Source organism: Schistocerca nitens, chromosome 9 (genome assembly GCF_023898315.1).
Source record: "Schistocerca nitens isolate TAMUIC-IGC-003100 chromosome 9, iqSchNite1.1, whole genome shotgun sequence".
NCBI classification, from domain to species: Eukaryota; Metazoa; Arthropoda; class Insecta; order Orthoptera; family Acrididae; genus Schistocerca; species Schistocerca nitens.
In genome coordinates this window covers 369,344,142-369,363,694 of record NC_064622.1, presented here as the reverse complement: position 1 = coordinate 369,363,694, position 19,553 = coordinate 369,344,142, and the positions used below count along the sequence as shown (strand labels likewise).

General features: G+C 45.6%; 1 long non-coding RNA gene across 1 annotated transcript in view; it reads right to left on the bottom strand.

Annotated features, from left to right (window-relative positions):
- LOC126203404 (uncharacterized) overlaps positions 1–19,553 on the bottom strand; it is a 1,362,544-nt gene that overhangs the window by 1,174,466 nt on the left and 168,525 nt on the right. The gene's annotated exons all lie outside the window — the stretch shown is intronic.

The window sequence follows — 19,553 nt, the reverse complement described above, 5'->3', positions numbered from 1 at the left end:
CAGTTTTCCAGACGTCTTGGGTCCCACTGATACGGTCACGAGTCGAGCAGAGGCGCTGCAAGCGTTTTCGTGCTATTACCAAAGGCACTCGCGTCGGTCGTCTGCTGTCACAACCCATTAACACCAAATTTCATCACGTTATCCTAACGAATACGAATACGCTCGTCGTACGTCCCATATTTATTTCTGCGGTTATTTCAAGTAGTATTGCTTGTCAGCACTGACAACTCTACGGAAACACCTCTGCTCTGGGTCGCCAACTGCGTTGGCTGTGGTGACAGGCAATGCCTGAAATTTGATATTTGCTGCACACTATCAGAGCTCTGGATCTCGGAATACTGAATTCCCTAACGATTTTCGAAAAGATACGTCCCATGCATTTAGCTGCATATTTTTCGTGTTCATAGTCTCTTAATTCTCGACGTGCGGCTATAATCATATCGGAAACCTTTTCAAATCAATCACCTGAGTACAAATGACAGCTTCGCCAAAGCACTGCACGAGGGTTGGAACTTTAATAGTGGCAACTATTTATACACAGCTCGTACAATATAGATACGTGATTCAAAGTTTTACTGACCTACAAAGTAGTCACCAGCATGGCGTATAGCCCGTTGCCAGCGATGTGGAAGTCGTAGGATATTCTTAGCAGTGCCAGTTGTGTTGACAGTTCGAGCGGCGCGGTCTATTGCGTGACGAATTTGCAGCGGTTCTGAAGCGAATACCGTAAAGTGTTTCCTTCAGTTTAGAAATCGAGTTGAACTCACGAGGGCTTAGGGGAGTGCAGGAGGTGGTATAGCACTTAGCAGCCCCATCAGTCAAACAAAGCAGTAACAGCTTGCACTGTACTTGCTTGAGCATTGTCCTGCAAAATGATGACCAGGTCCTGCAGAAAGTGTCATCACTTCTGTCTCTAACCTGGTAGTAGTCTGTGTTCCAAAAATGAACAGCATACAAACAGAAGTGATGACACTTTCTGCAGGACCTGACCATTTTGTAGGACAATGCTCAAGCACGTACAGTGCAACCTGTTACTGATTTGTTTGACTGATGGGGCTGCAAAGTGCTGTACCACCTACTGCGCTCCCCTGACTTAAGCCCTCGTGAGTTCAACTCGATTTCTAAACTAAGGAAACATTCACAGCATTCGCTTCAGAACTGCTACAAATTCGTCGGGCAATAGAACGCACCGCTCGAACTGTCAACACAACTGGCACTGCTAAGAGTATCCCACGACTTCTACACCGCTGGCAACGGGCTATTCCTCCAGAATTACCGCCCTATATCACTCCTCAGCTCCCTCGGAAAAATCCTAGAACGCCTGATCCTAGCAGCCCTTAAATCCTTCCTCACTGAACATAATATCACCATCCCAGAACAGTTTGGCTTTCGTGCTGGGCATGGCACCATTTCCCAAGCCACCCGAGTAATCGAACAGATATGTAAGGCAAGGGCCGAAGGGAAGAGCACAGGCGCGGTCTTCTTAGATGTGGAAAAGGCTTTTGACCGAGTCTGGCACGACGGCTTAATTTACAAGCTCCACCAATGCGACTCTCCCGTACACTTAGTAAAAATCCTGGCTTCTTTCTTAGAAAGTAGAAAATTTTTTGTTATGTTAGATAGTAATAAAAGTAGCCTTAAGGACATAGAAGCAGGCGTCCCCCAAGGATCTGTATTAGGCCCATTCCTATACAGCCTGTACACAAATGATATACCAAAAAGTCCCAACACCCATATTGCACTGTTTGCGGACGACACGGCCGTCTATGCAAGCCACCCGAACTTAAATTACGCGACACACCACCTACAGAGACACCTAGATTTAATTACGCAATGGTGTAATATTTGGAAAATTAAAATAAACGCAGAGAAATGTAATTCAATCATGTTCACCACCAGGAGAAGGCCTCCAAACCGCCAAGTATCCATTGATGGTAGGGACCTCCCCTGGTGTAACGAAGTGAAATATCTAGGACTAACGATAGACGCCAAACTGCTGTGGAACTCCCACATTACAAATGCGTGTAATAGAGGTTCGGGTAGCATCTACAACCTATATCCACTGCTGAAAGGCAATGGCCTGTCCACCAGCACTAAGCTTAAAATATGGAAGATGGTAGTCCTACCATCTCTACTATATGGCTGTGAGGTCTGGGGAATGGCAGCAGACTGTCACCATAAAAAGCTTCAGGTTCTCCAGAACAAGGCACTGAGAATCATTACAGACGCGCCCTGGTTCGTCTCAAATAACACGATCCACAACGATACCAACATGCCAACCATCGCCACACTCATTCAACAGAAAACACAAGCATTCTATACATCTTCTGAAAACTCGCCGCATCATCTCATTTCCGCACTCGGATCACATCCATTTCACATCAATTACAAACATCCGAAAAACACAATAACTCGACACTACAGAGTATAACACATTCACAACACAAGACATGCACAAACACAAATAACTCATGCAAATAAACCAACATGTCAAAACCCCCCTAGCTCATGACAGAAGGCAAAATGGCGAAGTCCACTGGCCCTTCAAACGCTAACGGGCATGACCAAACTGGCCCGACATGATACACCGTCCATCCGTCCGACTTCTACATCGCTGGCAACGGGCTATACACAATGCTGGTGACTACTTTGAAGTTCAGTAAAACTTTGAAACACGTATCTATTTGTACGAACTGTAAATAAATAGTTGCCACTATTAAAGTTCCAACCCTGGTACCTTCTGTAAGCGATACTACCGCCACCTGTATACGTGCACGTTGCTATTCCATGGCTTCGGTCACCTCCGTGTATGCTGTGGTCACACTAATGTTACTGGGCCGTGTAGTTTTCCTTAGCAGACGTCGTGTTGGATTATATCGCAGTAGCGCATATACGCAAGCGCGAGTGGTTGGAGAAGTTCCTATTTCCGTTCTACAGGATCTCCTTTGCTTTTCTGCCGTGTATAAAAGTACGCAACACTTTCTATTCCCTGACGAGTGGTGACAATTCACTCTCGACCACTGGCGGTATCGTTTTAGGCTCTCTTGTTTAGCAAAGCTGCTCGTGCTCGACGAGTGGAAAAGAAAAAGGTGAGACGGAAAGGAACAAACAAAGATGCATCCATATTTCTGATGCAGCTAAACGTGAGGGTCATCGGACACGGTCGGAGGTCGATTTGTCAGGAGGCGATCGGCCGCGGCGACCTTGGGGTGATGGCTAACTAGCCGGCATTCACGACGCCGGGGCCGGGCCGGGCCGGGCACAATCGCGTTTGTTAGCACTGGCCGCGGTGCCGAGTCACCGCCGGCGACCTGTCTGCACACAGCCAATTACAAGTGGAGACATCAATACGCGGAGGGACCATCCTAAGTCACCGGGGACGCAGAGCTCGCGGTCCAGGGTCAGACGATAGGCGATTGGGCACGCCAGTGTACAGAGGCTCGAGCCTTTCAGCAGGTACAGCAAAACAACACTACCTGACGACTCTTAAGGTAGCATAATTTGAAAGTGAAGGGTGTCCAGCGAGGAAGTCCGTGATTTCAAAGTTAAATATCTCGAAACCTAAGATTGAGAGTCGAGTGCAACAAAAGGTATATTTATTATGGAAGTCATCGTTTCAAAATACTAACAGTAATTCTTTACAGAAGAATGGATAAACTGGTAGAAGTCGACCTCGGGGAACATCTGGATACCGGAGAAATATACAAACACACAAGGCAATACTGACCTCACGACTTATCTTAGAAGACAGGTTAAGGGCCGGCCGCTGTGGCCGAGCGGTTCTAGGCGCTTCAGTCTGGAACCGCGCGACCGCTACGGTCGCTGGTTCGAATCCTGCATCGGGCATGGAAGTGTGTGATGTCCTGAGGTTAGTTAGGTTTAAGTAGTTCTACGTTCAAGGGGACTGATGACTTCAGATGTTAAGTCACATAGTGCTCAGAGCCATTTGAACCATTTGTACACGTTAAGGAAACTCAAACCTACGATTATAACATTTGTAGTCGTAGTAAAAGCTTTTGACAATCTTGACTAGAAAACTCTCTTTGAAATTAAGATAGAAGGAGTAAAATACAAGGAGTGAAAGGCTATTTACAACATGCATAGAAACGAGACGGCAGTTATAAGAGTCGAGAGGTGAAAGGGAAGCAAAGGTTGAGAAGGAAGTGATATAGGACGTAGCCAATCGCCCATGTTATTCAGTCTCTACATTGAGCAGGTAGTAAAGGAAACCAAAGAAAAAATTTGAGTAGGAATTATAGTTCAGGGAGAAGAAATAAAATCTTTGAGGTTTCCCGATGACATTGTAATTCTGTCAGAGACACCATAAGACGTGGAAGAGCGGTCATACGGAATCGACAGTGCCTCTAAAGGAGAACAGAAGATGAACACCAACAAAAGCAAGATAGGATAATGGAATGCAGTCGAATTAAATCACGTGATGCTGGTGGAATTAGGTTAGGAAACGAGACACTTCAAGTAGTAGATGAGGCTTGTTATTTGGACAGCGAAATAACTGGTGATAGCCGAAGTACAGTGGATGTAAAATGTAGACTGGCAATGTCAGGAAAGGCGTTTTTAGAGAAGAGAAATTTGCTAACGTAATATAAATTTAAGTGATACGAAATCTCTTCTGAAACTTTTTTTTGTGTGTATGAAAGTGAAACTTGGATAATAAACAGCTTAGACAAGAAGAAAACAGGAGCTTTTGGAATGAGGTGTTACAGAAGAAAGTTGAAGATTAGGTGAATGGATCACGTAACTAATGAGGTCAACTGGCGGATCGGTTGATAGAACACACTCTGAGACATCAAGGGATCATCAATTTAATGTTAAAGAAAAGTGTGGAGTTGAGAGGAGGGTAAAAATTAAAGAAATAGACCAAGAGGTAAATACAGTAAACATATTCAGAAGGATGTAGGTTGCAGTCGTTATTCGTGGATAAAGAGGCTTGCACTGGATAGAGTGGCATGGAGAGCTGAATCAAACCAATCTTCAGACTCAAGACCACAACACTAACAATGGCTTAATTTTATCCAATACCAGCAGTGTTTCTTCCGTGGCTGTATTACTTTCGTAACGTACGGCCCTGGTAGCTGAGTGGTATGTCGCCAAATCTTCTGCAATGCACATTGGACGAGGCCTCCAGGAGGGTGAAGTGGCAGCCCTGCCGCTTGTGCGAACTTTTCGGTACCTGGGCATTACCTTTAGCCCCACGGTCGCACGCACAGCGGCAACGAATTTCCGTCGCCTGTTACACGTCATCCGCAACGACGTCCGCCAGAACCTCTTGCGCCGCCAGGACACACTTCAACGGGTTGAGTTTATTAATCTTTATGTGGCATCAAAATTGGTTCACATCGCGCAAGTTCTCCCTCTGCCAACTGCAATTGGGCGCAACCTTCAGGCGGCTTTTGGCTATTATCTCACGGCTGGTTCAATGTTTAAAGTCCGTTATGAGACACTTACCCTGCCCTCACGGTATGGTGGCATCGGGCTCGTCAATGTCCGTATGCGAGCTGCAGCCTTGTACATGAGTACCATGAGAAAACAGTGGATGGGCCAGGGTACATCTCTAACACGCAGCTTGCTTGAGGTCCTCCTACCTGCTTCCATCTCACCACCGGTGTCTGTCGGCCATATCGTGCCTTATTTGTCCCATATTTCGACCTTTTTCGTCGACTACAGTTACATACATACCAGTCTCCCAGATACACGCCCACCTAGGACTAAGGATTTTTACAGCCTGTTGCTGCGCTGTGTTCCCCGGAATGTGATGGAGACCAAACATCCCTCCATCCAGTGGCCCATAGTGTGGACTACCGTCCACCAGCCCTTCAAAAATGGTTCAAATGGCTCTGAGCACTATGGGACTCAACTGCTGAGGTCATTAGTCCCCTAGAACTTAGAACTAGTTAAACCTAACTAACCTAAGGACATCACAAACATCCATGACCGAGGCAGGATTCGAACCTGCGACCGTAGCGGTCTTGCGGTTCCAGACTGCAGCGCCTGTAACCGCACGGCCACTTCGGCCGGCACCAGCCCTTCCTCCCTACGAACGTCCGGGCACTGTGGTATCACATAGTCAACAGGAAATTTGCCACGAAGCAGCGCCTGCACAACATTGGCTTGTCAGGATTCCCTCTTTGTCTCCTTTGCCAGCAACTGGACACTGATGAACACTGTCTGACATGCGCCTCATCGCAAGATGTATGGCGCTTCGTGCAGCAAATCATTGCCTGCTATCTCCGGCTGCCACCAGACACAATCGAACCTCGAATGTTTCTATACCCGGAGGACCGACATTTTCCCGCCGCCAAATGTCATGCTATTACGTGGGTCAAAGGGTGGGCGGTCGCTTATCTCTTTCATGAGGGACCTAAATCCCGCCTCGACTTATGGACCTATTTACGAACAGCCCATGCAGCTCTCGAAAACACGGCACGTTACCGAACATTATTTGCTAACTATCTTCGAGCGGTTTTTGTTAGACCTCCACTGAGTTGGGGGGTGCCTGGCTCAGAGGGCACCCACCCCTCCTCCCCCGGCGGTGTCTGAGTTTCAACCGCCTACGATCTATTCTACTTCTGACCTCCGCGGATGGGAGAGCGCGTCGCAGATTGCGCGGATTTTATTTCTTTTTGATTTTCATTTTTCCTTTCTTTTTCTTTAACCAGAATTTATATTTCTTTTCTCTTTCGCATATGTGTTCCCATAATTTCATTATATTAGTGAATCTTACAAAAACACATGCAAATAAATAAATAACAACGCCTTCCACTATTGTTGATTCCTGTGTCTCCCACTTCCCTAAGCACCACAGGATCGGTGGTGGTGAGGGGGACACTGTGGCCAGGCCTCAGGTTTCGACCCCTGCCCACTTTGCCCCCGCGCCCCCACCGGTCCACTACATTAAAAAAAAAAAAAAAAAAAAAAAAGTGGTCAGCGGGACGACATGACATACCTAACGGCCCGGGTTCGATTCCCGGCTGGGTCGGAGATTTTCTCCGCTCAGCGACTGGGTGTTGTGTTTTCCTTATCATCATCATTTCATCCCCCTTGACTCGCTAGTCGCTGAATGGGCGTCAACTCGAAGCACTTGTACCTGGCGAACGGTCCACCCGACGTTAGGCCCTAGCCACACGGCATTTCCATTTACTTTCGTAATAATAAAGAACAACAACGGCAGTGTGAAAGCTGGAATAATTTTATACAGAAGTTCCGGAATAGTTCGATAAGCTGTTAACAGATGGTGATGTACGCCGCTTAGCTCAAACAGTGTCAATGTCCTTAATTAACCTCCGCCGCTGCAAGCAGCCTTTCCAGTCGAGTCACAGTCTTTTCGAAACGTACACCACTCGCAGCACGGAGGTAGCACAAACAAACTGTGAAATTTGCCATCACATACTGCAGTATCTTAACGGAAATGGATTCAGATGCCACATACAATAAGTCGCCGATTCAAGTTCGTCCAGCGTATTTGGAAATTTGTGGTAAGGTCTTATGGGACCAACCGGCGGAGGTCATCGGTCCGTAAGCTTACGCACTACTCAACCTAACTTAAACTAACTTACGGTAAGGACAATACACACGCCCATGCCCGAGGGAGGACCTGAACCTCCGACGGGGGCAACCGCCCGGACCGTGACAAAACGCCTCAGATCGCGCGGCTAGCCCGCGCGGCTCGTCCAGCGTATTGGGACAGTTACGGTAGACAGTATCTTTCATGTATCCCACAAAAACTAGTCACAAGGAGTCAGATTTTTCGAATATGTAGGGCATTTCATCCCTGAGCCAGTAAATTTGCAATAATCCAACTCATCGACTTCTCCCAAACCACTCCCCAAGAAAGCGAAAGAGCTGTTCTGTGAGATTTGGTATGTTCCTATCTATGAGCCACTCGCTCCTTGGTCGATCCTCCAACGCTAGCTGTGTCGCAACAGATTGTTCAAAAATTGGAACGTAACGTTCACTAGTGATGATTTCTCACATGAAATAAGGGCTAATAACGCCTGCTTCAGGCTGTAAAACAAGCACTAATTTTGGAAGGGCACAGTCGTTCCACTTCACACAAATGGGGATTTTTGGGAACCCCAACATCGCCAGTTTCGTTTATTCAAGATCCCATTCACGTGGAAGTGTGCTTCATCTGTGAACCAGATGCAGCCAACATAAAATGTATCATTATCAGTCATTGTGAGAAACTGATTTGCAAAGTCAACCCTCTGCACTGGTTGGCAAAGTCAGCCCTCTCCACTGGTTGGCAAAGTCAGCCCTCTGTCGCACACCTCTTACAAGTATGGCCTGACAACTCTGAATTTTTAAGGAGACATGTGTAAGCTCAGTATTTTATGTGTGCTGGAACTCCTGAAACCGGTCTCTGCTGCAATTCTTTAGACGGATTTCATTGTATTTTGGTGCATAATTCCAGAAACCGGGACCACATTTTTAGAAGTAACTGTAGTTTCACTGGAGCCAAAATTTTCCGGTATATCATCAGCCATGGTGCCTGTCCATTGGAATTTGGGGAAGAACTTGCGAATGTTTTCCGCGCCGGATCATTTTGGAGCACAAAATCGTTTTTTATAACTGTCTCTTGTTGCCGTATGACTGTGTTCTAACCCGTGGTATTCCAGTGACAGAAGCCCACGGTGTTCAGTGAAATACATGATTTCACCCTCCTCCTTCGGTACAGACCTCCTAAAGTATTTTACATTCAGTGTGGATCATTGCATGCAAAATGTAGAACAGTTGTGTTTCACAGTAGCCAAGATGAACAAGTGCTCGTAGCTCTTAAGGTATGCACTTTAGAGTCCATGTTTACTGGATATTTCTTTCTTTTTTTTCTCCATAGTACATGCTCCAAAAATATCGAAAGGAAAGAGGTTGCAGTAGAAGAGGCCCACTGTCAGAGCTATCAGAATGGTTTTCGCATATAACTTTCGACTCGGTTGTTTTTCCGTCTAGGTTCCAGTACCTCATATTGATACATTTGCCCTTCTGCACCGTCCCTGAACGTTTGTAACATAATCACAGAATATTCCTGTACAAGGAGTATAAACGGAATCAGACTCTGAGTGATCGCTATGAAGAACACAGAGATGCCATGCACTCGTGTGAGACAGCTGTTTCATTAGCTGACGGACTCCGAAAGGGGCCTCCCTGTGGTTCTCCAATTGACCGTCTTGGTCTCCATGTCGAATTGTGCAGTATCCCGATTTATGGGACATTCGTAAGTGACATTGGTCTGATGTTTAACTCAGCACTGTACTGCACACCAAGCACAACACATCTGCTCCTGCCAGACGAGAGGTGGTCTGCTTGCGACATTCTGTGTCATGATCACGGAAATTTCAGTGTGATGCATTGAATGGTATAATAGATCCCAAACACCTGAAATTAAATTTACAGTAACTTCACAGCCTGTTCCAACGCAGGCGTGGACACATTTGATGGGGCCTATACGTTCTTCACAAAAAAAGCTATGTCCAGTCACCGAGCGGCCCTGCAATATAAAAGCCTGCTCAGATAACATCTGCACAGTCCGTTGCGTAAAGAACGTGCCCATTGTAGCCAATCATTTAAAAAGCGAAATGGCACAAAATTAACACCAAATTTCTATTGAGCAGCACCTTGTGTTTAAAAGAATAATTTATGTTTACAACTTGCGTAGTGCATAAGAGTAATGTAATTACTTCTTTTGTTGAACGGAACATTTTCATTATTTACCACTCATATGTAAATGAGGCAACGGCCTTAACGCACTGGATACACCGGTTCCCGTCAGATCACCGAAGTTAAGCGCTGTCGGGCGTGGCCGGCACTTGGCTGGGTGACCATCCAGGTCGCCATGCGCTATTGCCATTTTTCGGGGTGCACTCAGTCTCGTGATGCCAATTGAGAAGCTCCTCGACCGAATAGTAGTGGCTCCGGTCAAAGAAAACCATCATAACGACCAGGAGAGTAGTGTGCTGACCGCACGCCGCTCCTATCCGCATCCTTAGCTGAGGATGATACGGCGGTCGGATGGTCCCGATGGGCCACTTGTGGCCTGAAGACGGAGTGCATATGTAAATGACCTGTAATATTTTGTCTGTGTGTTTGCCTACCGCATTTTAATTGTTTGTATTATGTATTTTCTGAATATAATATTGGGGACCAGCCCAGCATTTGCCTAAATGAGCGTGGAAAACCACCTAAAAACCACACTGTCAGGGAAGTGTACCAGACCAACGGTGGTTAACTAGCCATCTGGTTTCGACCTGGCTCTGGCTGACCGTCCCGTATTGCAAGCCAGTGCTGTCCCCATTAAGCTATCAGAGCACGATGAGAAAGAGGAACTGCGTGAGGAAAAAGAGGAATAATAGCGGCTGCCACCGAGTCGACAACGGAGCCTCCTAAGAGCACTACTTCGGGCAGAATTGGAACGTCAAAGCCAATCTGTCATCCTTCTTAGTGGAACCATCTCGGAATTTACATTAATCGATTTGAGGAAATTGTTTAAAATCTAAATCTGTATGATGAGGTAGAGGTTTGAACCCGACTGCGAGAAAGAGTGTGCATGCTGAAGCTTGTTACTAGTAAGCTGACAAGATATCCATCAAGCTTAGCGATTGCTAATCCGAGGGCATAGTGAAAAGTAATGCCCTGAGTTTGTTAAGTGAGTACTCTTAAAGCGTTTTAGATAAAACAACTGTTATTAACAGTCTTCATCTCTGTTCTTCGTGTCTACGTGTCCTCAGTCGTCTGCTGCTAGAGGGCTCAGATTTGTAGTATGTCACTTGGCGGTGTGTAACGTAACTATGTTGGTGCGTGAGAAACAGCGTCTGGAATCTATTTTCGAATTCCGACAGTTTGTCCAAACGTGGAGTACCCCTTCCTTCAGCATGACAATGCCAGACCACAGACGCGTGTTGCGAAATCTGCAAAAATCCGACGCCTTGGGTTCAAATGGCTCTGAGCACTATGGGACTTAACATCTGAGGTCATCAGTCCCCTAGAATAAGAACTACTTAAACCTAACTAACCTCAGGACATCACACACATCCAATCCCGAGGCAGGATTCGAACCTGAGACCGTAGCAGTCGCGCGGTTCCGGACTGAAGCGCCTAGAACCGCTCGGCCACCGCGGCCTGCCTTGGGTTCACTGTCGTCGATCATTCTCTATACATTCCGGGCTTCATCCTATCCGACATTTTTCATTTGTTTCCAAAACTTAAAGAACACCTTCGAGTACTTCACCTTGACAGTGATGAAACGGTGCAGTCAGAGTTGAGGTTGTGGCTCCGTCAACAAAGTCAAACGCTCTACAGTGACCGTATCAACTAACTGGTCTCTCCTTGCGAGAAATGTGTTCGTCGCCGGGTTGACTAAGTTGAGAAATAAATATCTAGAGATCAATAATAAAAATGTAGGAGATTAATACCGTTTTCTTTATTTAAAAAGCCCTAAGAGATTTCACATAAAAATGTCGAAGCATTCACCACGCCCTCGTACAAACAGACACGGAAACTTTGTTGCGTTATCCCTCTATGTTCAATCGCTTTACGTAAAAGCAACTGATATAAATGTGTGAACTGGCATTTAGCACTCAACGTTACTGCTTACGTTTATACATAAAAAAACTTCTGCCTGTGTTATAGATGTGTATTTTTATCGCTGACTCAAATTTCCCTTGAACTAAAAGAATATTTTTTGTCGGTAAATGTAACTAAAACCTCGGATGCCTGTCTTTGTGCGGGGTCCACAGGATGTGTGGGAGAAAAGGATAGAGGAAATCATCCATATTTTGTTGGAAAAGTATAGACAGCACACTCAAGGCCTGACGATGTAATCTGTTGACAGCAACAGTACATATTTTCCAATGCGAACCGAAAGGAAAAACATTAATTCCATTAATTTCTTGCTTAAGAAAATGATGTTTACTGACAACATCACATCATTCGTAGTAAAGTGCATGATGGGAATAATTAAGTTCTGAAGCAAAACCCGCAGCCTAAGCCGATGTAATCATACAAAGACAAAATGTATGTCAACATCTCCGTAAAGAGCAGAAATTAAATTAAGTACAATACGATTCGAATACACACTGAAGTCTAATTAGTTCAGACAGCTTAAATCGTTACTAATTATCAGAAGCTGCAAGGAGACAAAGTGCTAACGAGCTATAACGAGCTGGTGAGTAAGTGTTACGGCTTACAGGTCTCTTCATCACAGAGAGGAAATCGTTAACTCCTGTCTCATCGGTAAGCGGGTAACTGGTGTGCAGACGTGTGTCACGCAAGAGCACACCGGTCCGAGGGTAGATCAGACTGAGATGCCATGCTGGAGAGCCACTGCTTCTGTCGCCTCGGCAGCACATACCCATGTGTCATTCGACTTTGGATTGAGACTCTAAGGTCCGCGTTATGCGACGAACAAGGTGTGAACGACATGCAAGACCCTGCAGTTGGACAACATACACGGTCTGGAAGCTACCAATGTCACAGAATCGTAATGGATCCACGTGTCTACTGGATAATTTACATCCCAAATATACAGGGTGGAGGATAACAGCCCAATAATATGGTCGGAGCGGGGGTACACGACGTCGGAAAGAGCAAAACTTTCCAGGTAACTGTAGGTCAGAAAGGAGTCTGGGGAGCTACAACATAAAACAACCAGTCACCGACGAGAGTGTGTAAGTGTCCGAATCCGAATTTAAACTTATTTTATACGGGTACTACACGGTGACCAAAATATTTATATTTATGTGACTGACGCGGAATCGACGCTTGTTACCGAACAGAATTATAGGAAATGCTGGAAACTGATTTCTATGCGCCAATCGGCAGCTGTCACATGTCTGCGCATGCGCAATTCCCGAGTACTCTGCTGTGTCATTACGTCTGAGTGAGTGAGAGTAGTAAACTCACGTTAAAACAGTGCGTGTCCATTGTCGAGTGTCATGCAAGCGCAATTAGTGGAAAACGGGTGCAGAAATGTTTGCGCTACAGGTTAAGTCAGAAGTAAAAATTTTGTAAATTTGTGGCAAGGTTTTACGGGACCAAACTACTGAGGTCATCGATCCCTAAGCTTACGCACGACTTAATCCAACTTAAACTGACTTACGCTAAGGACAACACACACATCCATGAATGAAGGAGGACTCGAACCTCTGACGTGGGGAGCCGCGCGGACCGTGCACGGTGCCTGAGACCGAGCGGCTACCCCGCGCGGCTAAGTCTGGAAGTGTTTTGGTAAAATCTGCAGCAGAATCTACAGTGTAAACCTTAGAGGCAAAATGACGTGAAGCAGAGCGTGTTGTGAATAAAAATGGCAGCTATCCGAAGAGAGTTCGAGCACTAATCTCTGTATAATTTATAAAAGGTAATGTCTTGACTGACTAACTCATCATCGCCCAGTCCAAATGGCAAAGGAGAGAAACTTGACATTTAGCGACGGCGTGGTTTAAGAGGGCATTTTTCTTAAGTCCAACCATAAGGGGGTGAAATAGGGGATGAATAATTTTTTGAAAAATGTCGCCATTAAAGGCAATTTTGAAGATAGCCTACGAAAACTGGTATTTGGTTTCTCACTCATAAATAAAGAAATACGTGTTGCAGTAATTTTATAAATTGAATTCCTAAGGGCGTGAAAGAGGGGATGAGTTTTTTTATGAAAGTATTTTTTGTGAAAGCATTTTTAAAGCTAATCCTATGAAAATTTTAATTTGGCTTCTCAATTAGACTTAAAAATATACATGTTTCACTGTTTTAGGAAATTCAACTCCTGGAAGGGGGGAACGGTAAAATGGGGAATGCAAGTGTTTATGAAAATATTTCATTGTGCAAGCGTTTTTGAAGCTAAATGTATGAAAAATTTTTATTTGGTTTCTCTGTTCGAAATAAACCGTTTTTGGAAATTCATTCTCTAAGGGGATTAAATAGAGGCGAAACGTTTTGTGAAAATATATCATTGCGAAAGCGTTATAAAGCTAAATCTTGGAAGACTGGTGTTTGGCTTCTCGGTTGGAAGTGAAAAAAAAATGTGTTTCACTATTTTTGGAAATTCAACCCCTGAGGAGGTGACATAGGGTCAAGCTGGTTCACTGACCATCATCGCCCAGCCCAAACCGCTGGAAGAATAAAAACTTGAAGTTTGGAGCAGGTATGAATCTCTTATACTGTAGGGATCGTTTAAGAAGAGATTGTCTGAAATTCCACTCCTAAGGGGGTGAAATAGGGGATGAAAGACTTTTTGAAAGTATGTGGTTATGAAGGGAATTTTGAAGCTAGAACTACGAAAACTAGTGTTTGCTTTCTCAGTCAGATAATTAAAAAATTACGTGTTTCAGAATTTTTGGAAATTCAATCACTAAGGGGGTAAAATAGTGGGTGACAGTTTTTTGGAAAATAAGTAGCTGCTAAAGAACTACTAAAAGATTTTTAAGGCTTCATCGGCGACTTCTCTGTTAGAAACAAAAAAATTGTGTTTCAGTGTTTCTGGAAATTCAACACCTGAGGGAATGCAATAGGGGATGAAAAATTTTAAGTAAATATTTTGGTACATTAAAAAATTAAAAAAGCTAAGTTTATGAAAACTGGTAGTTAACTTCTGGATTAGATATAAAGAGATATTTGTTAGGGGATGAAAGTTGCTATGGAATAAACGGACTCTAGATATCAGAATCGTTTTTTGATCAGAAATACATTCGGAAAAGAGCATGCCTATATTGCCTCAATTTACGTGAGAAGCTTAGAAGTGTTACAGTTTATGAACACCGTAAAAATTCGATTAAATAAAAATAAAAAAAGAAAAATCTCTGCAGACCATACAGTCTGCGTGAGCGAAGCAGCAGGCGTTAATCTACCTGCGTGTATTTCCCGGGCCAGTTGTATTTTGCCCACCCTGCAAATGTCATGCTAATTAAATTAGTCGAAGTTAATACACGGTCCAGTCACACTGATGTGACAATCGCCATGATCGACGTCGGCGTGCAATAACTATTCACGGACGGAAGGTGGCAGCACTAACAGTGGAGGTATATAAATCGTGTCGTGGGGACGGGGAAAATTGTGCAGTCGTTGTCGTAATGCGGAAACGGAGCGATTTATCCGACTTCCTATACGGGTTTATCATTGGCTTTCGCGCCAAGAGCGTAAACATTTACGAAACGGCTAAGTTTGTAAACTGTTCGCATGCCGCCATAGTTAAAGTACAGCAAAAATGTTGCTATCTAAAACCGGCGTCGAGGCAGCTGTGGCGCACCACAGCCATAAATGAGGGGGGGGAGGGGGGTGAATGACGGTTGTGGGGATGTGTACGGGCGAATAGACAAGCAACTGTTGAGCAAGTGACCCCCTCCCCTCATCTTCCCCCTCCCCCCCCCCCCCCCCCACCGACCTCTCCAGTAGGCACCTGCTTCATGCAACCACGTTGACTGATAGTCATCGGCGACAAATGGTGGAATTTGCGTGCCAGTACAGCAACTGCAAGTTCACTGAGTTCCGGGGCAGGTGGTTTTTTTTTTTCAGATGAATTACGTTTTATACTTCATGGAACAGACGGCCGCTGGCGACCACGCCTCTGCAACAATCTCGTCTGTATGTTCCACGCTGGAGAGGAAGGACCGTTATGGCCCGAAGAACGTTTTTGTGGCATTCCCTTGGTGATCCCGTCATTCTGAAAGGCACAGTGGATCAACAAATGTACGCATCTATACTTGGGGACCATTTCCATCCCTACATGCCATTATTTTTGTTCGGCTCGATGGCATCTGCCAACGAAACTATACAACATATCGCATATATGCCAGTGTACGAGCGTGTCTCGAAGGACACCAGGATTAGTTTACCGTACTCCCATAGCTACCAAACCTCCCGGTTTTAAAACCCACCGAGGATCTGTGCGATCACCTCGATAGTGATGTTTGCGCCAGGCAACCGCAAAAACCTTCAACCATGATTCCTATACAGGGATTTCAAATTGTTCGTCGTCAGTAAGGGTGTCTCGACCACCATGTCAGATTTAGAGCTTCTTTCATTTATACTGAACCGTTTTCAAGTGACGTAGTTCTTCTGTTTGGACGTAATGAAATCTGAGCCCTTCTGAGCAAACAACACATTGTTTAAAGATCCACGAAGTATTGAGGAGGAGCGCAAAGCAGATGTTTGCGTACAGTTAGGTCTGCAGACAAAATAAGAAAGGGAGGAAATCAGTTCTAAAAAGAGGGGGATGAACGAAGAGGGGTGTGGGGAGGAAGAAGGGAAAGACAGAGATAGAGACTACGAAAAACAGAGGGGTGTAACCGGAAGGATTCCGACATGGGGCTATACGAAATTTTAGAAACTGAGAGAAAAAAATCGCAACACAAAAAAATAATTAGAGTAATGAAATTTCGGGAATGCATATGTCTAGGTAAAATATTTAAGTGGTTAAGATTGCAAAACCACATGTTTACGTAAGCGCAAGATAAGTCATTGGTAAATGTGAAATGCTGCTATAGTAACAATCGGTGTAACTACCAGATTTTTGACTGCAAGCATGCCAACATGAATGCGCTCTGTTGTACAGCGGCCGATTGTCAGTTTGTGTGATGGAGTTCCGTGCCTGTTGCATTTGGCCCGTCGATACAGAGAAAATTAATGCCGTCTGTGCATGACACTGGAGTTGTCGTCTGATGACGTCTTATATGTGCTCGATTGGAGACGTATCTTGTGATCGAGCACGTCCAGGCACCATGTCAACAGTGTGCAGAGCATACTGAATTATAATTTCGTTATGTGGGTGATTGCTATCCTGTTGCGGAACAGCCTCTGGATTTCTGTTAGTGATTGCCAGCACAATAGGTCGAATCACCAGGACGTACAAATTTGCAGTTACGGTGCTTGGGATAACCACGAGAGTGCTCCTGTTGTCTCACGAAATCACAATGCAGACCATTGTTCCAGTTGTAGGTCCCGCGTCTCTAGCATGCGAACAGGTTTTTGCGGGCCTTCAACTGTACTCCTTGTAAAAAATACATGGCCATCACTGATCCCGAGGCCGCGCCAGCTTTCATCAGAACACACAACAGACTTCCACCCTGCCATCCAATGATCTCTCGCTTAACACAACTGAAGTCGAAAATCGCGGTGGTTTGGGGCCAGTGGAATGCACGCTATAGGGCGTCTACCACGGATCTGTCCTTGAAGAAACCAATTTGTAACAGTTACACTACTGGCCATTAAAATTGCTACACCAAGAAGAAATGCAGATGATAAACGGGTATTCATTGGACAAATATATTATACTAGAACTGACATGTGATTACATTTTCACGCAATTTGGGTGCATAGATCCTGAGAAATCAGTACCCAGAACAACCATCTCTGGCCGTAATAACGGCCTTGATACGCCTGGGCATTGAGTCAGACAGAGCTTGGATGGCGTGTACAGGTACAGCTGCCCATGCAGCTTCAGCACGATACCACAGTTCGTCAAGAGTAGTGACTGGCATATTGCTCGGCCACCATTGACCAGACGTTTTCAATTGGTGAGAGGTCTGGAGAATGTGTGGCCAAGGCAGCAGTCGGACATTTTCTGTATCCAGAAAGGCCCGCACAGAACCTGTAACATGCGGTCGTGCATTATCCTGCTGAAATGTAGGGATTCGCAGGGACCGAATGAAGGATAGATCCACGGGTTGTAACACATCTGAAATGTAACGTCCACTGTTCAAAGTGCCGTCAATGCGAACAAGAGGTGACCGAGACATGTAACCAATGGTGCCCCATACCATCACGCCATGTGATACGCCAGTGTGGCGAAGACGAATACACGCTTCCAATGTGCGTTCACCGCGATGTCGCTAAACACGGATGCGACCATCAAGATTCTGTAAACAAAACCTGCATTCATCCGAAAAAAAGACGTTTTGCCATTCGTGCACCCAGGTTCGTCGTTGAGTACACCATCGCAGGCGCTCCTGTCTGTGATGCAGCGTCAAGAGTAACCGCAGCCATGGTCTCCGAACTGATAGTCCATGCTGCTCAAACGTCGTCGAACTGTTCGTGCAGATGGTTGTTGTCTCGCAAAGGTCCCAATCTGTTTACTCAGGAATCGAGACGTGGCAGCATGATCCGTTACAAATGGTTCAAATGGCTCTGAGCACTATGGGACTTAACATCTGAGGTCATCAGTCTCCTAGAACTTAGAACTACTTAAACCTAACTAACCTAAGGACATCACAGACATCCATGCCCGAGGCAGGATTCGAACCTGCGACCAGAGCGGTCGCGCGGCTCCAGACTGAAGAGCCTAGAACCGCTCGGCCACACCGGCCGGCGATCCGTTACAGCCATGCGGATAAGATGCCTGTCAGCTCGACTGCTAGTGATACGAGGCCGTTGGGATCCAGCACGGCGTTCCGTATTACCCTCCTAAACCCACCGATTCCATATTCTGCTAACAGTCATTGGATCTCGACCAACGCGAGCGGCAATGTTGCGATACGATATACCGCAATCGCGATAGGCTACAATCCGACCTTTATCAAAGTCGGAAACGTGATGGTACGCATTTCTCCTCCTTACACTAGGCATCACAAAAAGTTTCACCAGGCAACGCCGGTCAACTGCTGTTTGTGTATGAGAAATCGGTTGGGAACTTTCCTCATGTCAGCACGTTGTAGGTGTCGCTACCGGCGCCAATCTTGTGTGAATGCTCTGAAAAACTAATCATTTGTATATCACAGCATCTTCTTCCTGTCGGTTAAATTTCCCCTCTGTAGCTCGTCATCTTCGTGGTGTAGCAATTTTAATGGCCAGTGGTGTAGTTTTGTCCATGTGATGCCAACTGCTGCTCATATTACTGCTGCTGCAATAGATGCAGTGTTAAGCGCCAATGCCATATGCTGAACGCAGTGGTCTTCCCTCTCGGTAGAGCCACGTGGTCGTCTGGAGACCGGTCTTCTTGCAACAGTACGTTCTCGTGACCACCGCTGCCAGCAGTCATATACAGTGGCTACATTCCTGCCTAGTCTTTCTGCAGTATCTCAGAAGAAACATGCAGCTTCTCGTGGCCAGCCGGCTGCTGTGGCCGAGAGGTCCTAGGCGCTTCAATCCTGAACCGCGCTGCTGCTACGGTCGCAGGTTTGAATCCTGCCTCGGGCATGGATGTGTGATGTCCTTAGGTTAGTTAGGTTTAAGTAGTTCTTAGTCTAGGGGACTGATGACCTCAGATGTTAAATCCTTAGTGCTTAGAGCCATTTGAACCATTTCTCGTGGCCCTATTACACGAACTGGTTCAAAGTCAGAGAGGTGTCGATAGTGGTCTCTTTGTTGCCTTAAACGCTCCAATCTCAAAGGCAACCAATGCTCACGACAGTTACAGCGTGTATTTAAAGCAAATATTATTACCATCCTCATAGTGGCGCCACTAGATCCATTGTTGGGCGACTAGTGCGAAATCTGAATAGACATCGCCTTTCAGATGTAGAAACAGGATTAACAACTCTCGTTTGGGTCACACAGCTCCACCTCGGTGTTGCAATTGTTTTCCCATCAGTGTATTTTCGCCACTCTCGAAGTTC